The sequence below is a fragment of the Trachemys scripta genome, chromosome 1 (assembly GCF_013100865.1).
Source record: "Trachemys scripta elegans isolate TJP31775 chromosome 1, CAS_Tse_1.0, whole genome shotgun sequence".
In the NCBI taxonomy this organism is placed as follows: domain Eukaryota; kingdom Metazoa; phylum Chordata; order Testudines; family Emydidae; genus Trachemys; species Trachemys scripta.
Genome location: NC_048298.1, coordinates 115,686,634 through 115,708,482, shown reverse-complemented (window position 1 = coordinate 115,708,482; position 21,849 = coordinate 115,686,634). Strand labels below are relative to the sequence as shown.

General features: G+C 42.0%; 1 protein-coding gene across 1 annotated transcript in view; it reads right to left on the bottom strand.

Moving 5' to 3' along the window:
- The window catches only part of SOX5 (SRY-box transcription factor 5), a 421,524-nt gene extending 401,740 nt beyond the window's left edge, over positions 1–19,784 (bottom strand). The window contains exon 1 of the mRNA XM_034782427.1: positions 19,657–19,784. The gene's annotated coding sequence lies outside the window, so the exon portion shown is untranslated. The remainder of the gene's footprint in view (positions 1–19,656) is intronic.
- Between the last annotated feature and the right edge of the window lie 2,065 nt (positions 19,785–21,849).

Genomic DNA, 21,849 nt, shown 5'->3' with positions numbered 1-21,849 from the left:
CTTTCATCTTCCCACTCCCCTGGGACCCCTAACTTGCAGAGGAATCGAAGCCGGTAAGCCGGGGCTAGACAGAATTCAGCATTGTTGTGGGGCTACGTTCTCTCTCTCTCTCTCTCTCTCTCTCTTTTTTTCCCCTAAACAAAACAGATCTGAACTGAGCCAAGGAAACAAAAATGTATTGTTCCTCGCAGATGGAAGCGAGTGTCGCCTAGGTAACCAGATTAATCTCCTTTTTCTCTCCCTTCCTCTCTTGTAGTGCAGTAATCGGTGGGCTCTTTTCACAAAAAAGCCAGCCTCAAAGCTGGGGCTCTAACTAGGTTCCTAATTAGCTGCAATTTACAATGAAGACAACATGATGAGATAATAGAAATTTGCAAAATAATGACATACCTCAGCAAAATATTCCTCCTCCTAAGAACCATTTTTATACAAAAACAATAAAGAGGGCCCTTCTAAAGCAAAGCTGGAAAATGGTGGTATATTATGTGACACAGAACATTATTGTTCGCCTCTTGTTCCCCCAATCAACAGCTTATTGTTTGGCATCTTAAATAAAAATGACTCAAATACAGGCCACATAATGATCTCCATTGCGCTAATACACTGTATATACAGAGTAGTCAAAAATGTACCCGAGCCAAAGCCAGTGGGGCTGATAAAGTAGCGGGGCCCCGAAAGGTAATTTACAATACAATGCAATAAGTATTATTACTGGTCTTAATCACACATATCTTTTTGATTTCTGTCAGGATGCGCTCTGACATCAAAAAAGGGCATCCGAACAGGGGGCAGCTAGTTAATGAAATATGATGGATCACATTTGTTTTCATGTGGTGGTTAGCTCAAATGAAGCAGCCTCTAGACTGTTAGCCAACAGTATTCTCTTGTGTGACATCAAAGACAACCATTCAACCAGGAAAGGGGGGGGGGGGGGAATCACAGTGAGACAGCACAGTGGGAGGAGCTCCTAGAAACTAAAAGAACCATTAATAGTAATCTCTACCTTATGTCCAAAAGAAGAGAGAACACAAGAAATAATAGGCCAGGGCCAACTTGTCACCAATTTCATGATAAGTAACAACAGCACCTATCCCGCATTTTGGACCAATGGTTGACATTCTATGGCTGAGAACTGACATTATGCCGCACAGGGGCAAATTTGTCACCAGTGACACGAGGAGCATATCCTCGCGCTCTGTATTAATTTGGATTATGGCAAAGTGTAAATTTAAAAATAAAAAAGCCCCCCACCCAAAAAAAGCCCAAATGAACAAAAGTCTAGTGACATGTTGCCATAAATGGCAACAGATTGTCTAAAGCTGCCAGGAATGACAGAGGCAGCAATAACAAAAGTAGCCCCTTGTTTATTTGTGGGCTAGTAACTGTGTAGATTACAGCTGTGTGTACTCGAGAACTATTGACCAATGGACTGCCCCATAAATAACTGCAGACTAAAAACACATTGGGCACAGATAGAAAAAACATTAGCTCCTCAGCCCTTTGGCTCCTGAGTATGGCAAAAAGCCTAACACCCTTGATAGAGTAATTAAAAGGAATCTGCAATGACATGTTACAGAGAGAGCAAACCAACCACTGACAACTGTAGAAAGGCTATCTAGTTCTATTTGTTTAACAAAATGCTTCAAAAATACCATACTCTATTATGGGGCATAGCCATCCAATAAATTATTATAATAACGTCATATATTTATATAGCACCTCTCATTCTGAAGGATCTCGAACTGCTGAAAATATATGCACAGCACACATAGAAAAACGTCCACTTCTGAGGTAAAGGACAGCAGCTGAAAATACAAATGATGAACAGCTTGCTCCACAAGAATCAGGATAGGGAATTTTGGACAAGAACACCCAGACTCTATTGTTATGAAGAATGCCATAAGATCTTAAAAACAACACACAACACACTGAACATAGATTTTTAAGATCTTATCCCAAACAGCCCACACAACAAACAAAATGGGGCTACTGTTATTCATTCAACCTACTGCCTACTTGCCACGTAATATGGCTCCTTAAATAAGAATGTCCATCAACAAAATAGCCTTGAAAGAATAATTAAAAAGAAACACACAGATTTAAAAGGTAAAGAGATGAGCTCAATGTAGATTTCAATCCTGAAACTGAATATGCTGAACAAACGTTCCTTATTTTGCACAAACTTCCAGAAAAAAAGAGACCAAGATGGACATTTGTGAAATATTTAGAGCACACAAATGGCAGAGGAAATTCAAAATAAATAATTGAGGGCCAGATTCTGACATAGTTACGCATACTGAGTAGTACCTAGTGCACGCACAGTATGATTCAGTGGGACTATTTGTTGAATCAGGTACTGCTCAATTCCAGGGCATCAGACTCTGACCCCTAGAGACTGACTGAGGTGTATGAATCTGAATTACACGTAAGAACCCCATTACAACAGTTCTGACCACCCTCAAATTCCATTGACTTCAATGACAATACCATCAACTCCTATTCTCCTGAATGGGAGTTGTAGTTGGCATTCAGCACCTCACAGGGTTAGAGCATACATAACCTGAGAAGACAATATAGACCATACTCAGACTTAGGATATACGAGCACAAAGGCTATCGGAGCCCTCTGCTCACAGATACAGATATATGTTTATATACAGAACATGCCATTGTATATATTATATATACACTGTATATAATGAACAGTGAAGTGCCAGACCCTGAGTTGGTGTAAATAGAGCTATGCTGAAGTGCCAGACCACTGAGTGAAATAGAGCTATGCTGATTTACACCAAGATCTGATCCAAAGTCTTTGAGGGGAGAAGCACAGTGGTTTGTTTACTTGTTGCTTTCAAACAAGTGCACGAATTTCTCTGCAAGCCTGGACATAGCCTGTCCTTTTCATGCTCATTTAACAAAGCCAACTCCATGTACAATATAGACTTCTAAAGACAAAAATAAGCTTTTACCTGGAGCACTTTCTCCTTTGGAGTTTGTACAGTTCTTTCACTGAACCCATCTAGAGGTTTTACCATCGCGTTCTTAGCTAATCCAGCATGAAACAGCCACAGCGTATGCAGAATTTAGAAAGGCAATACTATAGTCACATAACAGGGCTAGAATGCTAGTTCTGCATCTGTATGAGCTTGTATGATCAACAGTGACATAAATCATAACTATTTCATGCAAGTACTTTCCCCCCTCCACCCCACCTGGCAACTACAGGGCTAGATATCTTAGTGTTTACAAGCAGACAACACATGCTGAAATCAATGGGGATTCTGCACATGCAACAACTGCAGAATTGGGATTGTATGAGTGCTGGAACAATTTGTAGAATGAGGGTGCTGAGAGCCATAGAACCAAACCGTAAACCCCGTATACGATGAAAACCACTTCAAACCAAGGGGTGCAGCAGCACCCCCAGCACTCCTAATTCCAGGACCTATGGACTGCAAGCATTAACCCTTCCCCATAAATTTATATCCATTTCAAAATCCACTCATCCACTCTGCAGACAAGGCACCAATGTTGGGTCTGATCCTGCAACCTTTATTCATATGGAATAATCCTTATTCAAACTCAATGAAACCACTCGTGTGAGTAAAGATGGCAGGATCAGGCTCCTAGTGCCTGTATTTTCTAGTGCAGTGAGTGCCTGGCACAGATTCATTTCCACAGAACAAATCTAATTGAGATCATCTACACCTGGGTCTTTGCGGCCCTGAGCAGTTCCAACAATAAAAATTTACAAACAGCTTCTGAAATATTATTCACACATTCTTCAGCATGAACAAAACCTGCTGTGTGATACTACTGGCTTGCCTCGATTTTATTAATTACCATTATTACTATTGTGAAGCTTTGAGGAGATTAGTATCTCTCAGTACATTGCCTTACTAGTCAGTCTTCTTGTATTTCCCACCTTTGAACCTTCAGCAAACATACAACAACAAAAATCTACATAAACAAAAGGGGTCAAACCTGATAAAAGCAAACCCACATCACTAACTGAAGTTTAATGTTCTTCAACTCTTTTCCTTCTCCCTCCACCCTTAGTTCCCAGGGGACATAGGAGGAATGGTTTAAATCAATAACCAAGAGCTTCAATTTTACAAACCCTTAAGCCATTAGAGCTCAGAGTCCTCATTGCAACCGTCCTAACCTCCCCCACCCTAACACACACACACACACACATATAAAAGAAATACTCCCAGCCTGGAATTAACAATGTTCGTTCAATGCTCTTTACTTAAAGGAAGAAAACAATTAAGTGAAACCTTGAAGTAATCTCATTCTGCCTATTTAGCCTCTTCATCCCTCAATGTGTGGTTAGTAAGTGTTGCAATCAGGGGCTAGGGCCTGCTATCATTCGGCCTTAATTAAAAAAGACACAAGCAGTGGAGCTGTGAATTAGAAATGTAACAACGCACTACCCCTGATTAATTCGAGGCTCATGTTGGATTAATAACTCCAAACAAAGAACAAAAGGAAATTGTTATGCGAATTGCAGCCCTCCCAGGCCAGACAAAGGTCAAATCACAGGATTTCAATTTCATCCGGAGTCGCTTAATCAACTCCCTCGGAAGGAAGACCATATGCAGTTCTGAAAGCTGCCCATTGTAGTCATGTTGTCACTGGACCTGAGAGACGGCACAGAGATAATCCCAACTATTCCCAATCTTTTCTTTTTCCTTTCTTTTCTTTATTTTCTTTTCTGTCTTTCTTTTTTTTTTTTCATATGACAAAAACCTCATTATTGCTAATGATTAAAGAATAAGGGCCCTATCCAGCAGAATGCAGCCTTTGTAGCTGCTGCCCCAAGGAAGCACCTTAGGTCTCCCTACATATGCAGCTGCAGAGGCTGCTCCTCATTTTGAGGGGGGACTTCTCCCTCAGCTGAGGCTATGTATTGCTAGGCCTAGGTATTACGCAGCTGCCTATGACTGCCCCAGGGGAATAACACTGGGACGAGGAATGGGAACAGATTGAGCACACCCATTGCATCGCCTGCATCCTAATACAGAGTCCTTGATGTTCAGTCAGCTAGGGAAGAATTTTAAAAGGTCATTCTGCCCTGAAGATGTATCCTTGGCTGAAGCTGAGCCACAGGGAAGAGTAGAGGACCATCGAGTCAAAGATTGTCTTGCTGTTCAAGACAAAGTGACGATGGAGCAAAGGAGGCCTCAACTTTCATAATGAAGCAAGTGGATGTCCCTACTGTCGCTCCAGTGAACAGAGGTAGAGGCCCCCACAAACTTTCTCTTTAAAGCTGTTCGGGTGGGATTGCCCTGCTAATGCCAGCAACAAAAGGTTTTTCTTATTTAGAGAACAGAGAAAGAAAGCTGGGCCTGGAATCCAGCCACCTCCAGTCCTGCACCCATGTAGAAGGGAGAAGGAATTGCTCCTAGAGTGACTTCAGTAGGTTATACAGACTCAAAAGTGGCTACAGCTTAAGGAACAGGGGCAGTGGGAGGCATTGAGCTCATTTATAGCACTCACTGGCCTACTAAATGTCTTTGCTACTTCCTGCTGTGGACCTCATCCCTAGGAGGTCAGTTTGCCACGCAGCTGGCAACCACAGCCTTTAGAATCATGCACAGCCTGGAAGGTGCGGATATTGTCCCCTGGACCAGACCCCCAACAGGTGGTGTTAATACCTAGTAGCAGCGAATCAGAAGCACTAAAGATCTTTTGCAAGAAACTGACTTTTTTTTTATTAATGGAGGCATTTTCTAAAGTGAGTCATGAACATTTGGATTGGGCTGTAATTTCCTGATTTCCTCTTTTATGGAAAATATCTAAAAACATCACCAAAAAGTTCGGTCTTAAAAAATCTCCTGTTTTGATCACTTTGAAAACATTTTCATTCTTATGTGATAGGGATATGGTTTTAGGGCCAAATTTGGCTCAGTTAAACCTTGTATTCCTCCTTGAAAGGGTTATGAGTAAGGGCCTGGAGCCAAATTCCACTGTCACATTGGTGTTATGTTAGTTCCTCCACTGACTGTAGTGGAGTTACTCCTGATTTGGTGTGAGATGAGAATCAGTCCCTAAATTAGGATTTTTAACAGGTTAGTGATTTAGGAATTGGTTCTGGTTCTTCCTTTGGACATGCTTCAGAATTTCTGGCTGAAGAGAAGTCAAGCCAGAAGACCTCAGGTTCTGACCCCAAATAAAATTTCATTGCACATGTGTTTGTTATTGTGGGGATGCTGATGAATGCCATGACACTTCTCCATGGTGAATAATTGCATGGCATTCAACTTAAACAGCAGAGATTGGTAGGAACAAAAGCCAAGCTTCAAACACACAGATACACTGAGAAATTCAGATCCAGACTTTGTAACTGCTCCTATCTGTATAATGGACGCAACCAAATCCCCAGATACAAATACTCATGAACTTAAGGGAAGTTCAGAGCCAGGTCTGACTTTGCAGCTTGCTCAAGACTAGCACTAAGGTACCTCGCACTCTTCCCAAGCTGCTGCTCACCCAGTTGCTGTCATTAAATTGGCTACATTGGGGTAGAGGTGTGGTTAGTGAATTGTCCTAGTCTCTCTTGCTCAGTGTCAGGTTTAAAATGATACGTTCATAAATTATTAATATGGTTCTCAGCACTGCTCCTTTTCCCTTCATTCTCTGCTCACAAAATGAGTAACAAAAATCAGGGAGCAAAACCTGCCTCTGCCAATGAAACGGAGAATCACACGCTCAGAAACATTTCTGTCTATTTTACATTGACACATTCAATCAAAATTACATGGGATGTAAATTCCGTTAGACTTAAGCCTTTTAAACATAGAGAACCAAAATGTGAGCACAATGCTTGAAAGTTGTTGATGTCAGATGCTCAGGAAGCAAGTGATTTAATGCACATACCAGTTACTGTAGATGCTTTCTTACCTCCATGCTACACCAAGAGCTGAGCTTTTAAATGCTGAGCCCCAGGTTTTTGCCTACTTATTTGTGTGCAATAGAGGGGAACCTAGGTGTATTCCCAATAAGAACAAATGAGAGCTAGGGCAGAACTGTACTTTTGTACCATTGTTCTACAACAAGATCATGAGGTAATATTGAACAATTATCTTATCTCCTTGTCATTGCAGAAAGATAACAAATTGTTGGGGACTGTCCCTGCCAGAAAACCCCTATATCTTTTCGAATCTCCAAACTTCTTGAAATCATTACTAGTCTATGGCATGAAACAATTCCATTTTGTTGCCTTTTTTTTTTTTTTTTTTTTATTAAATCAATGACAGTAGCCTCAGAATGCCATAAAAGACTTCATAATTCTTAGTCAGCTGACTGGTAAAGACTTATTTTTTGGGAATACATTGCAGCAGCTTTTGAAAAATCACAAAACAACGTTGGCAATCCATTAAAACCATTTTCTAAATCAGTGGTTTTCAACCTTTTTTCATCTGTGGACTGGAAAACTTTTCGAATGGTGGTGCAGACCCCTTTGGAAATCTTAGACATAGTCTGAAGATTCCCCAGGGGTCCGCAGACCACAGATTGAAAACCTCTGTTCTACGTGAAATACAAATGCTCTCACTTTCACTCATTACGTATGGCCAGCTCTTACTATTTCATCATGAGTCTTGCCATATTTGTTGTTTTACTTAAAACCCCAGCTCCTGGAGTCGTGATTACGTGAGAGCCTCAGCTCTGATTTTAAATACAATGAGTTTCTTGCTCTCATGGTTGCAAAGAAAAGCTTGAAAACATGTCCCCAGTGTATCCCATAGGCTCAAACATCAGGCAAATAAAGGCAAAGAAGAAAATCCCCAAAGGTATTACTTTTAGGACAATCTTATGACTTTTAGAGCCTGACTCCTGTTTTTTGAACACATGGATTTATATATGACGTGTTAACAAAGGTGATACAAAAACTCATCTGTAAAGAAAACACAATTAAAGGTTACATAGCTAATTCTATCCTGTGATAACAAAGTACACCCCACATTATTGTGACATAAATTGGGCATACGAGGCAAGATTCTCTGCCATGTCCAGCTTCCATAGAATACAGCACAAAGACATGGCCACCCGATTTTCTGCCCCAGCACAGGTTAGATTAGCCTGAGGGCTGCTCTAATTTTTATCAGCCACCCCTGACATACCTCTACATTGGAGGTTGCAGGGAGTAAAGCATAGGTGCCAGCTATGCCAGCTTTATACCCACAGGGGATTCCCTCATATTGTGGGGTACCCCCAAGCAGGGGAGATATAGTCAGTCCCCACACGCTTTGCACTATTCAAGTGGCTCAAAGGGAGTAGAACAGGCCAGAGAATCTGGTCTATACTATATATCCAGAAGCAAAGGTGGCATGCAAACACTCAGACAAATCCATGGGGCTCCCCAGTTTTTCAGTATCCATTCAAAACGTCACTCCTCTTTAAAAAAAAAAAAATACAACCCACAAACCCTCTCTGAATTTATGTCATCTCACCTCAAAGATCTCCCCACTCCCATCTCTCATTTAGCTCTTGCCTCTGTCTCTTCACTCAACCTTATCTAGCCAACAGAGAAGGAGCCTCCTTCTTGCAGCTTCCGCCATATGTGTGATCACCTTCCTGAATCTCTCTACCTCACCAATTCGTCTCTTTCCAAATCTCAGCTGAAAACTGCCTTTTCTTCTCTTGCCTTGAACTTTCAATTCCTCCCTCTGCTATTATAATATTATTTAACTCTGCAAAGTGTTTTAAAATAGCCTGTATACAAAATCCTTTACAAAACACAGTAGTATGGTGCTGTGTGCCAGAAAGCTGGTGTGCCAAATCTGATGTATGTCTTTTTTCCAAAGACAATCAGCAATCGACTTTTTCAGTGGTTAGCTAACCCACTCCAACCCATGGCCAATACTGAAAACGAGCAGCTGTGTGGAGGCAGTAAGTTGGAAGGGACACCCAGAGTAGAATGTTTGCTATAGGCTCACTTAAATCCCACAAACTGAAACGTCACTCACTTGGGTTCTTTTACATCCTCCTGCCAACTGGCCTTATCAAAATGCCACCATTTTTTGCCAGACACAATCAGATTTCTGAGCTTCTACCTTCCACAATGCAGCAAGTCAAAGTTAGCCTTTACTTTAGAACCAGGTTTTACCCACTGTCCTTGTTTACCTTTCTGGCATTAAACTCTTGCAAAGCATTGCAGCGAGCTGCTAAGCAGCTGCTGCATTCTACTTCAGAGGAGACTGCCTTTCAGTAGTGGGTGGTGTATATAGGGTCAGATCCTGCAACCTTTACTCTGGTAAGTAATCTTTATTCAGACAATTAATCCCATTGACTTCAGTGGGAAAGAGTTTAAGGTAAGAAAGAGTAGGAGACCATTTATCTTGCTGCAATAAAAACACATCACCAGGATATTATATTCTAAGTATAGCAGAAATCATTAAAAAAAGAAAATGAACAATTGCCAATGATGATCAGAGATAGCTCCCATGCCAACTATATGGAAAAATTGGTGTAATCTCAGTTACCACTGTCGGACTAATATGGATAAATGTTGGTTTTTAACGTTAATTACTGTATAGGAAGATACACCAATTTACAGTTATAAGTTCAGTACGGCAAAAAATATTACTTTTACGGTCACCCACTGTAATTTCCCTATAAAACAGATATGATGCTACTTATTTCTTTCACTGGGCTGTTGGGAGACTTAATTAATTATTAATTTCTGTAAGGCAAGTGTCTATCTGGGGGTCAGAGATAGGGTCTCCCAGGGTTAATCTGGAAGAAACAGTCTGTCCAAAAGTCCCAAAAGCTTACTGGATATGGGTCCAATTTAGCTTTAATTCATCTTTGCACTCTTTTCTTTTTTAGATCTGTGTTCTATGCTTTCATAGGTTTGATTGAAAGGTGCTATATAAGTTCCACATGCTTTTACTTGGGCAGCCAAGAAACTTTATCTGGTGGTGACAACAAGTAGCCTCAAAATCAAATTTGGTGTATTTGCTTGTTGGCTAGACACTTCATCCATCTATCTTTCTCTGTCAGTAGGGTAATTGTCAGTTTAAGACCTGAACCGCTTTGTCGGTAAATTGGTAGCAGACTATTGGTACAGTGTGATAATTAAAGGATCTTAGTTCTTAAACAATGCTGATAAAACAAAAATCCCTCTCTTTTTTCTGGATTACCTTTAGAACTGAAATCAGAGAGCACTAAATGAATAATAATTTGCGCCTTCTGTGAGTGATAGAAGATTGAATCAAATTTTAACTAGACTCTATATGTAAATCCCTCAGGATGACATAATTACAATTCAACGCGTACCTTAATTAGCAGTACGCATCTATTGCATAGTATTTAGCAGGTTTAAAACAGCTTTATTGTCTGTTGAACTGATGTTCCTTCCTTATTAAAAAGGAAATAATCCTGATTTTCTGAAACCACAAGAAATTTTCTTAACTAAGTCAACAAATGGCCTGTAAATTAGTGCCCCTTTAGTCAAAAGTGTCTTTTGTGTGCCTAGTTTAATTTCACATCAGGTTACTGAGTGGTACATAGAGTTGTCAACATACATAAATTTTTTCTGTCTCAAAATTATTTCAATTGTACAGAGGTTGAACTGCCTGGGAAAAAGTAAGGCCCTACCCAAAATCCCAGGCACAAAACTGAATACAAATCACGATGGGATATTTTATTAATTATAATTAAATCAATTATAATTATTAATTATATTATATATTATTTGTTATTTCAAGGTATACCTGAATTACTGGTTTAGACTATGCAGCATGGTTTTAGCTATGTTGGTCCCAGGATATTAGAGAGACAAGGTGAGTGAGGTAATATCTTTTACTGAAGTTTGTCTAATAAAAGATATTGCCCTCACCCACCTTGTCACTCTGGTTTAGATTATGACAGGAAACTCCCATGAGAAAGTCTATACTAGTGACCTTCCAGTATTTCTGGCCCACCCAAAAGCTGTAATAACCAGAAACATAGAGAGAAAGCCCATTCACATGAATTTCAGTTCTAAAATTTAAGACCCTGAACCTGTAACTTGTTGCATGCAGATTGCTACACCCATGCAGAGATTAGTTACTGAAGCTAACAGGGCTCTGTGGTAGCACAACATTGCAGAATCAAGGACTAAGGGTAGATCTAACACTTCAAGATGGAGGTTTAATTTCCAGCTCGAGTAGACGTACATGGTGTAGTGCGGCTGCAGTTGTGTGGTGGCAGGCCAGGCTGCCCCAAGTACCATTCTGCCCCACAGTCTAGATACTTCTCTGACTGAGTCAGAGCACTGTGAACAGAAAACTGACCTCTTCAACCACTGAGTGGTGAAAGTAAAAGAGGAGGAAACACTGGGTGATCCTTAGAAATCTGGGAAAGAGGGAGAAAGAATGTGAACTGAAAAAAATCCTAAAATCAGGACCAAGAGCCTGCATAAATAAATAAATGTTGTGCTGAGTATTGCCAACTGAAAAAGTGTTAAAAAATCAGGAGTCATCCCACCCCAAACTATAAGATTGGTTTAACAATCATGATATTTAAATACACACACAAACTTTGGATCCTTTTTCATTAACTTTGATATTTAAACCTTTAGGGTGCAGTCAGGTCACATTTTCAAGCTTTTCTCTGTGCCCATAAGGACTAGAAACTATATATATATTTTTTTTAATGAAAGTTGAGATTTTCAGGAATTCACACGAGCTAGGGCTTTACAAGAAACACCAAATACTGCAAGACTTGGGATAAAATGGGTTGGCAGCACTGTTTTAGAAATCCTGTGTTCTTGCTATTGAAACAGAATCAAACTATAAAATATGAGTTGCCATAAATTAGTGCATGTTGTCAGGGATGCTTCTTGAGACTGACTTGTGTCTTCAGATTTCTCAGATGCAACTACAGGCACATGTGCAGCGCTCTGGGTGCCTATCCTATTAATCAAAACCACAAAAACAAACAAGGTACCGCCCATGAATATATCCATCTGAGTTCACCCCCTCTTCAACGGCCTTAGAGTAGGGAGACCAAAGATGGGATTTTGTTGCAAACTCTTCCAGTCTAATGTTCCAGCTACATTGGGCTCTACAGGAACAAAGGAGTAGAAATATCTGGCTAGAAATCTGGCATGCCACAAGAAGACAGCAAATCACCAGAGAGCATTCCATAGGTGGAAAGAGTTTGAGATGAGACTAAGGTTAAAGGCCACCATAGAGGATCAGCATCCAGAGAAGATTGCATCAGAGTCTCTTTACTGGCAAAATGTTCTGAAAAGGCTCATTGCCATTGTGAGAATGCTTGCTACCCAAAACCTAGCACCGCGTGACACTTCAGATCAGCTGTATGTGCCAAACAATGGAAACTTCCTTAAAACTGTGAAGCTGATGGCTGAGTTTGATGCTGTACTCCAGGAGCATCTAAGAAGAGTCACCACCCAAGAAATGTACACACACCACTACCTTGGAAAAACACTTCAAAATGAGATCATACCATTACTGGCAACAAAAGTCAAACAGAAGATTGTGGCAGATCTGAAGTCAGCAAGATATTACTCTGTTATTCTGGACTGCACACCTGACATCAGCCATATGGAACAAATGACTCCAATGGTGCATTTCGTAACAACAACAGAACCTAGTGAAAATGTCCCTGCAATGGTGACTGTCAGAGTTAATTTTCTAGAATTTATTGACATTGATGATACTACAGGAGCTGGTATGACAAATGTGCTTCTTAAAAAGCTCCAAGATACAAGAATTGCGATAGCTGACATGAGAGGTCAGGACTACAATAATCAGGGCCGTCCCTAGCCATTTGGGTGCCCTACGCAGCCCTCCCCCCCCCCCCGTGGGGGGCCTGTGTGGGGCCCCAAGCTTCCCCCCCCCCCCCAGAGTCTGGGAGGCAGAGCTGTGGGGGCCATTTTTGGGGGCCCCAAAGGCCCAGAGTGACCCGGGGAATTAGCAGGGGGCCAGGAGCAGGCCACTTCACTCCACTCGCCTCAGCCCCAGCCGTGTCACTCGGGGAGGGGGCTTGGGGAAAAGGATCCCCACCACCACTCACCGGCAGCGGCGGGAAGCAGAGCAGCCTGGCCACAGCCCGCTCTACTCCACCAGCTCCCAGCCACGGTGCTCCGCTTCCCGCCGCCGGTGAGAGCCGGGGGCGGTCCTTTCACCAACCTGAACAACATGGCTGGGGCCGGGGCAGAGGAAGCGGAGCGGGCTGAGGCCGCATCTCTCCACTTCCTGCTGCCGGTGAGTGTGGGGTCACTGGGGGAAGAGGCGGAATGGAGGCAGGCTGGAGGCGGAGCAGGGGGGAAGGGTAAGAGGCAGGGCAGAGGGAGTTGTCTGGGGCCCCACACCCCCCTAGGGATGGCCGGCCGAGGGATAGGGCTGGTCGCCGGGGCTGGTGCTGCCACGTATGCAACAAATTTCATAGTGCCCTACGCAGCTGCATATGCTGCATATGCCTAAGGACGGCCCTGACGATAATGGTGCCAACATGAGAGGAAAGAACAGAGGAGTGCAGACATGGATCCGAGAGTTAAACCCTCGAGCTTTTTTTGTCCCATGCAGTTCTCATTCATTGAACTTGGTGATCAATGATGAAGCATCAGCTTCTAGTGAGGCTGCTGAATTTTTTAATGTAATTCAAAGCATCTGTGTATTTTTCTCTGCATCAACTCATGGATGGCAAATTTTGAAGCAACATCTGGGAACATCCTCTCTGACACTGAAACCACTGAGTGCCACATAATGGGAAAGTCGAGTGGAGGCGATAAAGCCTATCAAACACCAAATTGGGAAGATAGATGATGCCATAGTTGCCATTACGGAGGATAATACTATGACAGGAACTGTTCGTGGAAGAACAGTGGCAGAGGAAAATGGAATCGCCAGAAACATACATAACTTCAAATTTCTGTGTGGCTTAGTATTGTGGCATGACATACTGTTTGAAATAAATGTTGTAAGCAAGAGACTCCAAGGTGTTGACCTTGATATATCTGGAGCAATGGAAAAACTGGACAAAGCAAAGTCATACCTACAGTCTTACCGGTCAGATGAGGGATTTCAAAATGTTCTGAAGAGCGCACAGAAGTTGGCAGAGGAACTTCACGCTGAAGCTGTTTTCCCACCCATTCAAGAATACAAGAGTCACCGAAGAAGACTTCCTGTAACAGTTGCCAGTGGAGAACGCAGCTTCTTCAAGCTGAAGTTAATAAAAACACATCTTCGCTCCACAATGACACAGAAGAGGCTGGTCGGCCTTGCAACCATCTCAATAGAGCATGAGCTGGCCCAGATCGTGGACCTTCAGGAAGCAGTTCAAATCATTGCAACCAAGAAGGCACAGAAAGCAGCACTTTGATTATTCAAACAGATAAAAATGCCAGTGTTTACCATGCAGACAAGAAAAGTTACATTTGCTGTTCAGGTGTTTGAAAGTTAAGTGTTACTTAAAATTTATGAACAAGGCATTTTAAGTTGTTAGTTCTCCTTTATTGGGGCAGTACCATGAAAGGAGTAGAACAGGAAGAAGGCAGAATTGAGACCTTTCAAAGTTTTGGCCCACACGAGGGAGCATGGGGGCATCATTTGAGCTTCCCGCCTCAGGCGCTGTGGGCCGGCCCTGCCCCCACCCCCTCGCAAGGACTCCCAAGGGAAGGGTGAGCTAGTGAGGGACATTGTGTTTAGGATGTTTTATTGTTTAGTGTGGTCTGTACTTGCCTGTGCTTTACAGGATTAAATATAAAAGAGCATGAGGTTAATAGTCTGAACAATGTGTGCGTGCGTTAACTGCTTCACAACTAGTGTATACCTCTTAGGGAGTTAAACTGTCAACCGGAAGCTTCATACCTGTTGTATAGGGTTCGAGGAGGACTTCTTTCTGCAGTCCCTGACTGCCTGTGAAAATGTAAAGGACAGCAGAAGCTTTCCCGGCAATGTAGGTACTCCACCTCCCCAAGTCAGTAGCTATGTCCACATGAAAAGCCCTCCCGTCGACATAGCACTGTTTACGCCAGGGATTAGGTTGTACAACTATGTCGCTCAGAGGTGTGGATTTTCCACACCCCTGAGCAACATCGTTATACCAACATAAGTTTGTAGTGTAAACCACAGGTCAATGTGTAGGGAGCAAAAGGTCATCCCAGTGAGGTTGGGAGATCAATAGTCCATCACCTTAGAGAAGCTGAGGTTAGGCCATCAGAATCTCTGGGCCCCAATCTCTGAGGGGGTAGGGTAAAGAAAGGAATTTAGCTCTTGGGGAGGGTTGAATAATCTCCCTTGCCTGCCCCCTTTGCTATTAAAAGGATTGCCTGGTTGACAGCCACTTCATAGAGAGGCAGAGATCCAAAGATTTGCTGCCTGTAACACTTGTGGGGGGGGTAGGGGTGGAAGAGGGCTCAATACATTTATGGGGCAGCTAGGGTGACCAGATAGCAAGGGTGAAAAATTGGGATGGGAGTGGGGGTTAATAGGCACCTATATGAGAAAAAGCTCCAAATATTGGGACTGTCTGTATAATATCGGGACATCTGGTCACCCTAGGGGCAGCCAGCCTCTTGAGGGATAAAGGGACAAAACCCACACTCCCTAGAAACCAGATGGGAGGTGGGAGTGGGTAGACCACGTCTCAAGCTTACATCCGAAGGTTTTGGGGTAACAACGGTAAGAAGAGGCACGTGAGAGCTCATCCCCACAGATTCTGAAGACAAAAACTAAACAGAATGATTGTCGAATGACTATGGATTTTTGAAGGCTATACACTGGCTTGATGGCCAATTGTTTATTATATGTATAGTTGAAATGTGAAATTATGAAAGGTAATGGCAAAAATGTCAGTCAGCGAATAAACCTGTCCCGACAATAAGTCAACAGGTTCCCTCGTGGTCCGGTCAAGCACTTTCATTACATCCACTTCTTTAGTGGAGGAGACAATAACCAACACCTTGAATTCTACCCAAGGGCTTATTGGAAGCCTGTGCAGATTCTGGAACACTAGGCAAATGTGCTCCCAGTGTACAACTCCAGTTAATAAGTAGGTTGCAGCATACAGCACTAATGTCAGCCTCTGAATGGTTCCAAGGTATAGGCCAACATACAACACAGTACATCAATCTGATGTCAAGGTGAAAAAGACATGGACTACCCCGTGTTTCTGCATTTAGGAGGCGTATTCAAGTAATCCTCAAATTAGCAATTTAGAAAACTGAAAATGTTTGTGACCTCTTCAGTAAACTTCATATTTTGGATCTTTGCACCATTACAGTGAAAATCCACATACAACCAAGTCTTTTAAATATATCCCAGTGACTATTTCAGTGTTATAATTTATTGTACATATGAACAGCAGAAATATTGTGTTATTTAATATTTGTATATCCTGCCATTAGCATGCTTATCTGAGAGAATTCAGATTATTCACTTACACAGAAAAATTATACTGGAAAGAGCTATGTTTGGAACTCAGTTCAATACCTCACAGTCCTACTGAGTTCATGTTATTATCTGTATTGCATAAGCCTGCATGCTCAAAATGAGTTAGATTCCTAATTCCTTTAGGGCATTTTGGGTTGAATGCTCAAGTCATGGACCAGGATACCACTGTGCTAGGCGCTGTACCAACACAGAACAAAAAAAGACAGTCTCCGGTCCCAAAGACCCTACAATCTCTTATGAGTTTTATGCAGGGACTTATGTTCATTTTTATTAGGGAGAAAACCTCACTGTTGTAATGGAATCCCTCCTTCCCCGCAATCCCCCCTCCCCCCGCCAAAAAACAAAAAAATGGATAACCTCTGGTTTAATCAGAACTTCCCCAAATTAACCCCAGGTTGTGAACAGGCCTGACTTCTTTTCAATCCACCTAGCATAGAACCTCTTCTTCTTTATTAAAAAAATATACCTTCATTCGAAGAGAAACTGATGCTACCTTGGGCTCAAAGTTAAGATTATAGAAAACCCAGTATGGACAGAAATATTTTCATGTTTGAAAATGGTTAGTTTTTCATTTGGATGACATTATTTCCCACACCGCTGATAACCTAGAGATTTCAGTGTTGTGGTAGAACATGAAAACACAGAAGTGAAACTGACAATAAACAGCAAGTGAAGCTGACCAGTCTAGTTTCACTTGCCAAGCTGACTGAACGGCAAAAAAGAAATCAAAACCATATAAAATTGCAATAAATAAGATTCTTAAATAATTCACTTTTAGTAATCAAAATGTTATTAGTAACACGAGCAAAGTCTCTTTAAAAAAACACACAGCAAATTTATCTTGACAATGGGTCAAATTTCTAAAGGGCCCGTGTGATTTAGGAGCCTAAGCCCCATTAACTTTCAATGATACTCAGCTCCTAAGCACTTAAGTCACTTTTGAAAATGGGACTTAGGTTCGTTTGAAAATTGTACCCAATATCTTTATTTTTATATCAAAATAAAAAATAATAATTGGAGACTGCATATGTTGCATGTTTGTGTATGTCATGTCCCATTGCCTTCATGGTAAAATCTGTATGAAGTGAGTTCTGTAGATAGCAACAGGGAATATACACATACATCTCCAGAAGGAAATCAATTTGACAAAAATGTCAAACTTAAAGTGTTGGGTTTTCTAATAATGAATTATTATAAGTAAAATGCTGTCTATATATTGTATGTTGGCACAGCCACAGTTCAGAGTGTGTAAATAATGTTTGATAGCATTATACAAATTGCAAATGTGCTACTTAATATTATTAAAAAGCACAACTAATGAAACAGTAGCTACAGCAAAATTAGGATGGTAAATAATTAATTTACTTGTATTATATTTGCTTTTTCATGGGCCCATACAGCAGGACATAAATATGTTTTAAGAAAACTATGTCCTCAGAGAATCTGTATACAGATGGATTAAATGTGCTAGTCCAGTCAAGTTCGATAGGATAGAAGGAGACACTGCTGTCCTACAAAAAGTAAGGCCGAGGCAACTTAATCAGTATTCTGGCTGTTAGCTCTTTCTGAGGGCCCTGTAACAGAGAAATCTTGGCTCTAGGTTTTCCAGGGACTTGCAGTCAAAAGAAGCCCACATGCAGCAGTGACTAAGAGGCAACTCAATAGGTAGTGGTAAAGCACACAGCTGATTGCTTCCAGCCAGTCACCTGCTTGGGTGGGCTTGGGCTGGCTGGGATTGCCTTCTTCCCAAGAAATGAGGTCAAGGATGCAGAGGGAAAGAAAGTCAATGTCCCACCTGGGGGTTGGAGGAAGAGTTCGTTCTCAAGTGAATTTGAAGAAAGCATCTGGCTGCAGCCTCCCAAAGTTTGGCAGACCTGTGCCCTGGTTAGTCTTAATTCTCTCTCTGCCTTTTCCTTTGAGAGCTATGCCCTGTGCTCAGCCTCAATCTACTTTCCATGCATGCAACATTGGCTCTGCTTTGAGGTGGAGAGCAAGACTACTTACATTCCAGGCTTCCAGGGAGGGTGGGATTATAGATGGGCAACAGTCATATAAAACAAGAATCAATCCAAAACCACAAAGTTCAACAAATATTTTTGTTTAGGTTCAAAAACGTTTGATCACCCTTTAAATTTTTTTTTAAATAAATCATGTCATGTTTCTGTTCCCCTGTAATTTATATTAAGGGAAATGGGGTGTTGAAATGCTGGGAGAAAAGATTATCTTATTTCTGGCACGACCTGAAGCTAGTAGTAAACCTTGTGGAAATCACGTGTGTATACATGCCCTTATATTTTTAGTCCAGAGTCAATAGGTTCCGATTATTTAGAAAGGGTTTGGAGAATTATCTAAATCATTAAGTTCTGAATGGGCTGAGGTTCCCCCATCATTAGATGGCCAGCATACTCCATCAGAACGAAGCAGGCAGGGTGTCCACTCACAGACTAATTTAGCAAGAGAAGCCCACTTCATGATTCTACTCCTTCGGGGGTTGGCGGGAGGAGAAGTTGTGGTGTGAGTGCTGAGGGTGCCTTGGAGACTAGCACTGAATTTGGTTCTTGCAAACCCTCCAGTACGGAATGGTATTACAAGTTCGGGAGAAGGAAGGTTGTCTGATTCTTTCTAAGAGCAGCTGGTAATACCTGTCTGCATGAAAAATCAATTCCGGTTTCCATGAAAGTCTCCTGCGTGAGCTGCAAGCCCAGGATGTAGAAACGTGGCGCAACAGCAAAGCCCTGGAGCTGCAAACCCGGCCGAGAGGCAGAGTTGGACATAAACTAAACTACACTCCAGGAGTTGTTCTCGTCCTCCTCGCAAACCCAGCTCGTCTCTTCACAGCCACGTGTCACTGGCAAAGTGAATGTGAAACAAGGAGACCGTTTTTCTGCTTGATCTGCCCAGCTGATACTTCGCGAGCCTACAAGCTCACAGAACGTCAATTTAAAGTCACGAGAAAGGTAGAGCTTTACTAGTTCGACCAAGGCAGATACTTTCAGATGTGTTCAGTGGGATAATAGGTCACGGATTTAGCGCTAAAAATAATAATAATCTCTTGCTAGTTGACAATGCTTCCCTCCTCCCCCCCCCCTTGGTGCGGGTTGGAAGACAAGGAATTCCATTCACGCAATAGGAACTGACTGCATCAAAGAGGAGCCAGGATGTCCCCCTCCCTTCCCCAACACAATAGTCCCGAAAACAAAAGACAGATTATTAGGTTTAAGTATGTATGTAGCCCATTCTCCACATACCCTCGTCTCCCCCTCCTCTTCGGCACATCTGGCAACCAGATGAGTGGCAAGTGCTAATGAAGACTTTCCTGAGCGAGCTACAATTAGTTCCGACTGCTGTTCAGCTCTCCCGGGCAGTCCCAAGGAAAAAAAAGAAAAAGAAAAACAACCCCCAAAATCTTCCTTTCACTGTTACCGAAACCTCCTCCTGCCCCTGGGATTCTCCCTCATCATCACGCTGCCGAAATTAAAACCCAAAGTGTAAGCAAATACTTTAAGGCTCTCTTCCGCCTGATTTTTTTTTTTAAATCAGCAGTTTATTCATTTTGATTGAACACGACAGGCAGGCAACAGTGCTTCTACGCGCCTTACTACAATAGAGAATTGTTAAACAGATGTCCATTTCTCCCCCCTTGCCAAGCAATATTATACACATAACAGTTTTATCTGCTTGAGCAGATCTAATTTTGTGTGTGTGTGTGTGTGTGTTTTGCCATTTGGGGAGATTAGAATAAGCTGCACAGAACCAAGATGTATTCTGTACAATTAAGCCCATCCCTAGACGGCACATTTTTGTTTACTCTTGGTCTCTTCTCCCCTCCTCAATCAAACTACTAATGGAGCTGTTTTAAGTTTCAACAAGGACCATATTAACTGTTGGTCTCCGCATGAAACAGAAGGAGAAACCCTGGCGCCTGTTGAAGATCTAAGCACGATCCTGTTTTACGTCTCACAAATCGCCGCGGCCCTCACCTTGACAATTCCCAATGATTCCCCCTCCTAGACAGTCTCAGCCTAACATAAAATTTCACCGTGTGAGACTTCACATATTCTTTGTCGTTTCTCTCAGCTGTGTGTCACAACATGATTGCCACCGGCCCAGCCCCCCACTAGAAAGTATGTTCCCATTAAACAAATACTCTCGGTAATTACTACAGAAGTGATGATATCTGCATACATCATATTTCACACAATTATACCTTATTCTCACACACACACCCGTACACAAAAGGCATGACCCTCCTACCGCTTTTGAACAATATCCTATATTTTGAAGTGCACAAAAAGAAAATCTTTACATTCCAAAAAAACAGAACAATGGCAAAACTGATTTTAAAGGGTTTATTATTTTAAAATATATACGCATCTACTTGCCAAATGATTTCTCTGAGCAGAGGATAGGCTGGAGTAATGCAGGGAGGGAGGAACAAAAGGGGTTTTAATCATGGCTCGGATTAAGGAGTTGTATAACAATTGCTCTCCCTCCAGGCACATATACTGTACACGCTCCCTGTAAGTGATCGGCGGTTAAAGAAACAAAGTGCACTATGAGGCATTTAACATAGGGACGGCGGCATATAGGCTAATGCTTTATTAACGAAAGTACAACAAGCGTCTTTATTGCTTGGGATACAGAAAGGGATGAGGCATACATACACGCGCGTAAAGACAACCAGCTCTTTGAGTCCCCCCTCCCCATAAAAATACATAAACCCGATTTTTTTTTTTAAATTGCCTCGTGCCCTTGCAGATTTGCTGGCCTCCTACTTAACTGCCTATATTATGAACAAATCTATCTCCACACACAAACATATGTTAGCTACAAAAATTAGTAAGGATGCCGAAAATATTGCAAAACTGATGACGTTTTTTTCTCTCGCTGTGTGTGTGTACAGATATATAAACTTTGCACAAAGCTAATTTTTTATTAGTAATGAGTGCTGGTAATAACTTAACGAGTCACCGTTGTACGCACTTTAAGGAGGAGCTGGTGCTAATGCGTGAATAATTATTGATGCAATTAAGCGCCCAACGCGGCGCCTGTTAAACTGTTTTTGGCACGTGAGGGCTACTTAATGGTTCTACGGTATTGTATGATGACCCTAAAAGGTTTTAAAGTGCAGAGAGCTTCTCTGTACGTTATTGCACAGGACAGATGTGTTACTTGGGTCTACAATTGGTACACTATTAGATAGCATTGGATTGCTGGGGATTTACATCCTATGCAATGTTTTACTCCTTTGGTGAGCTGAATAATTAGCTATTTACAGATTCAGTAAACAGTAAGCTCACCCATTGACCTTCCTTCATATAGACTGTCTGGTTCGTAACCCCACCAGGGACTTCCGGCTGCCTAATGGTCCCTTTATGAGCGGGTGGTGCAGCTGTAAATCAGGCTGATCCTTTCTGGTTGCATTGGCATTTCTAAAATGC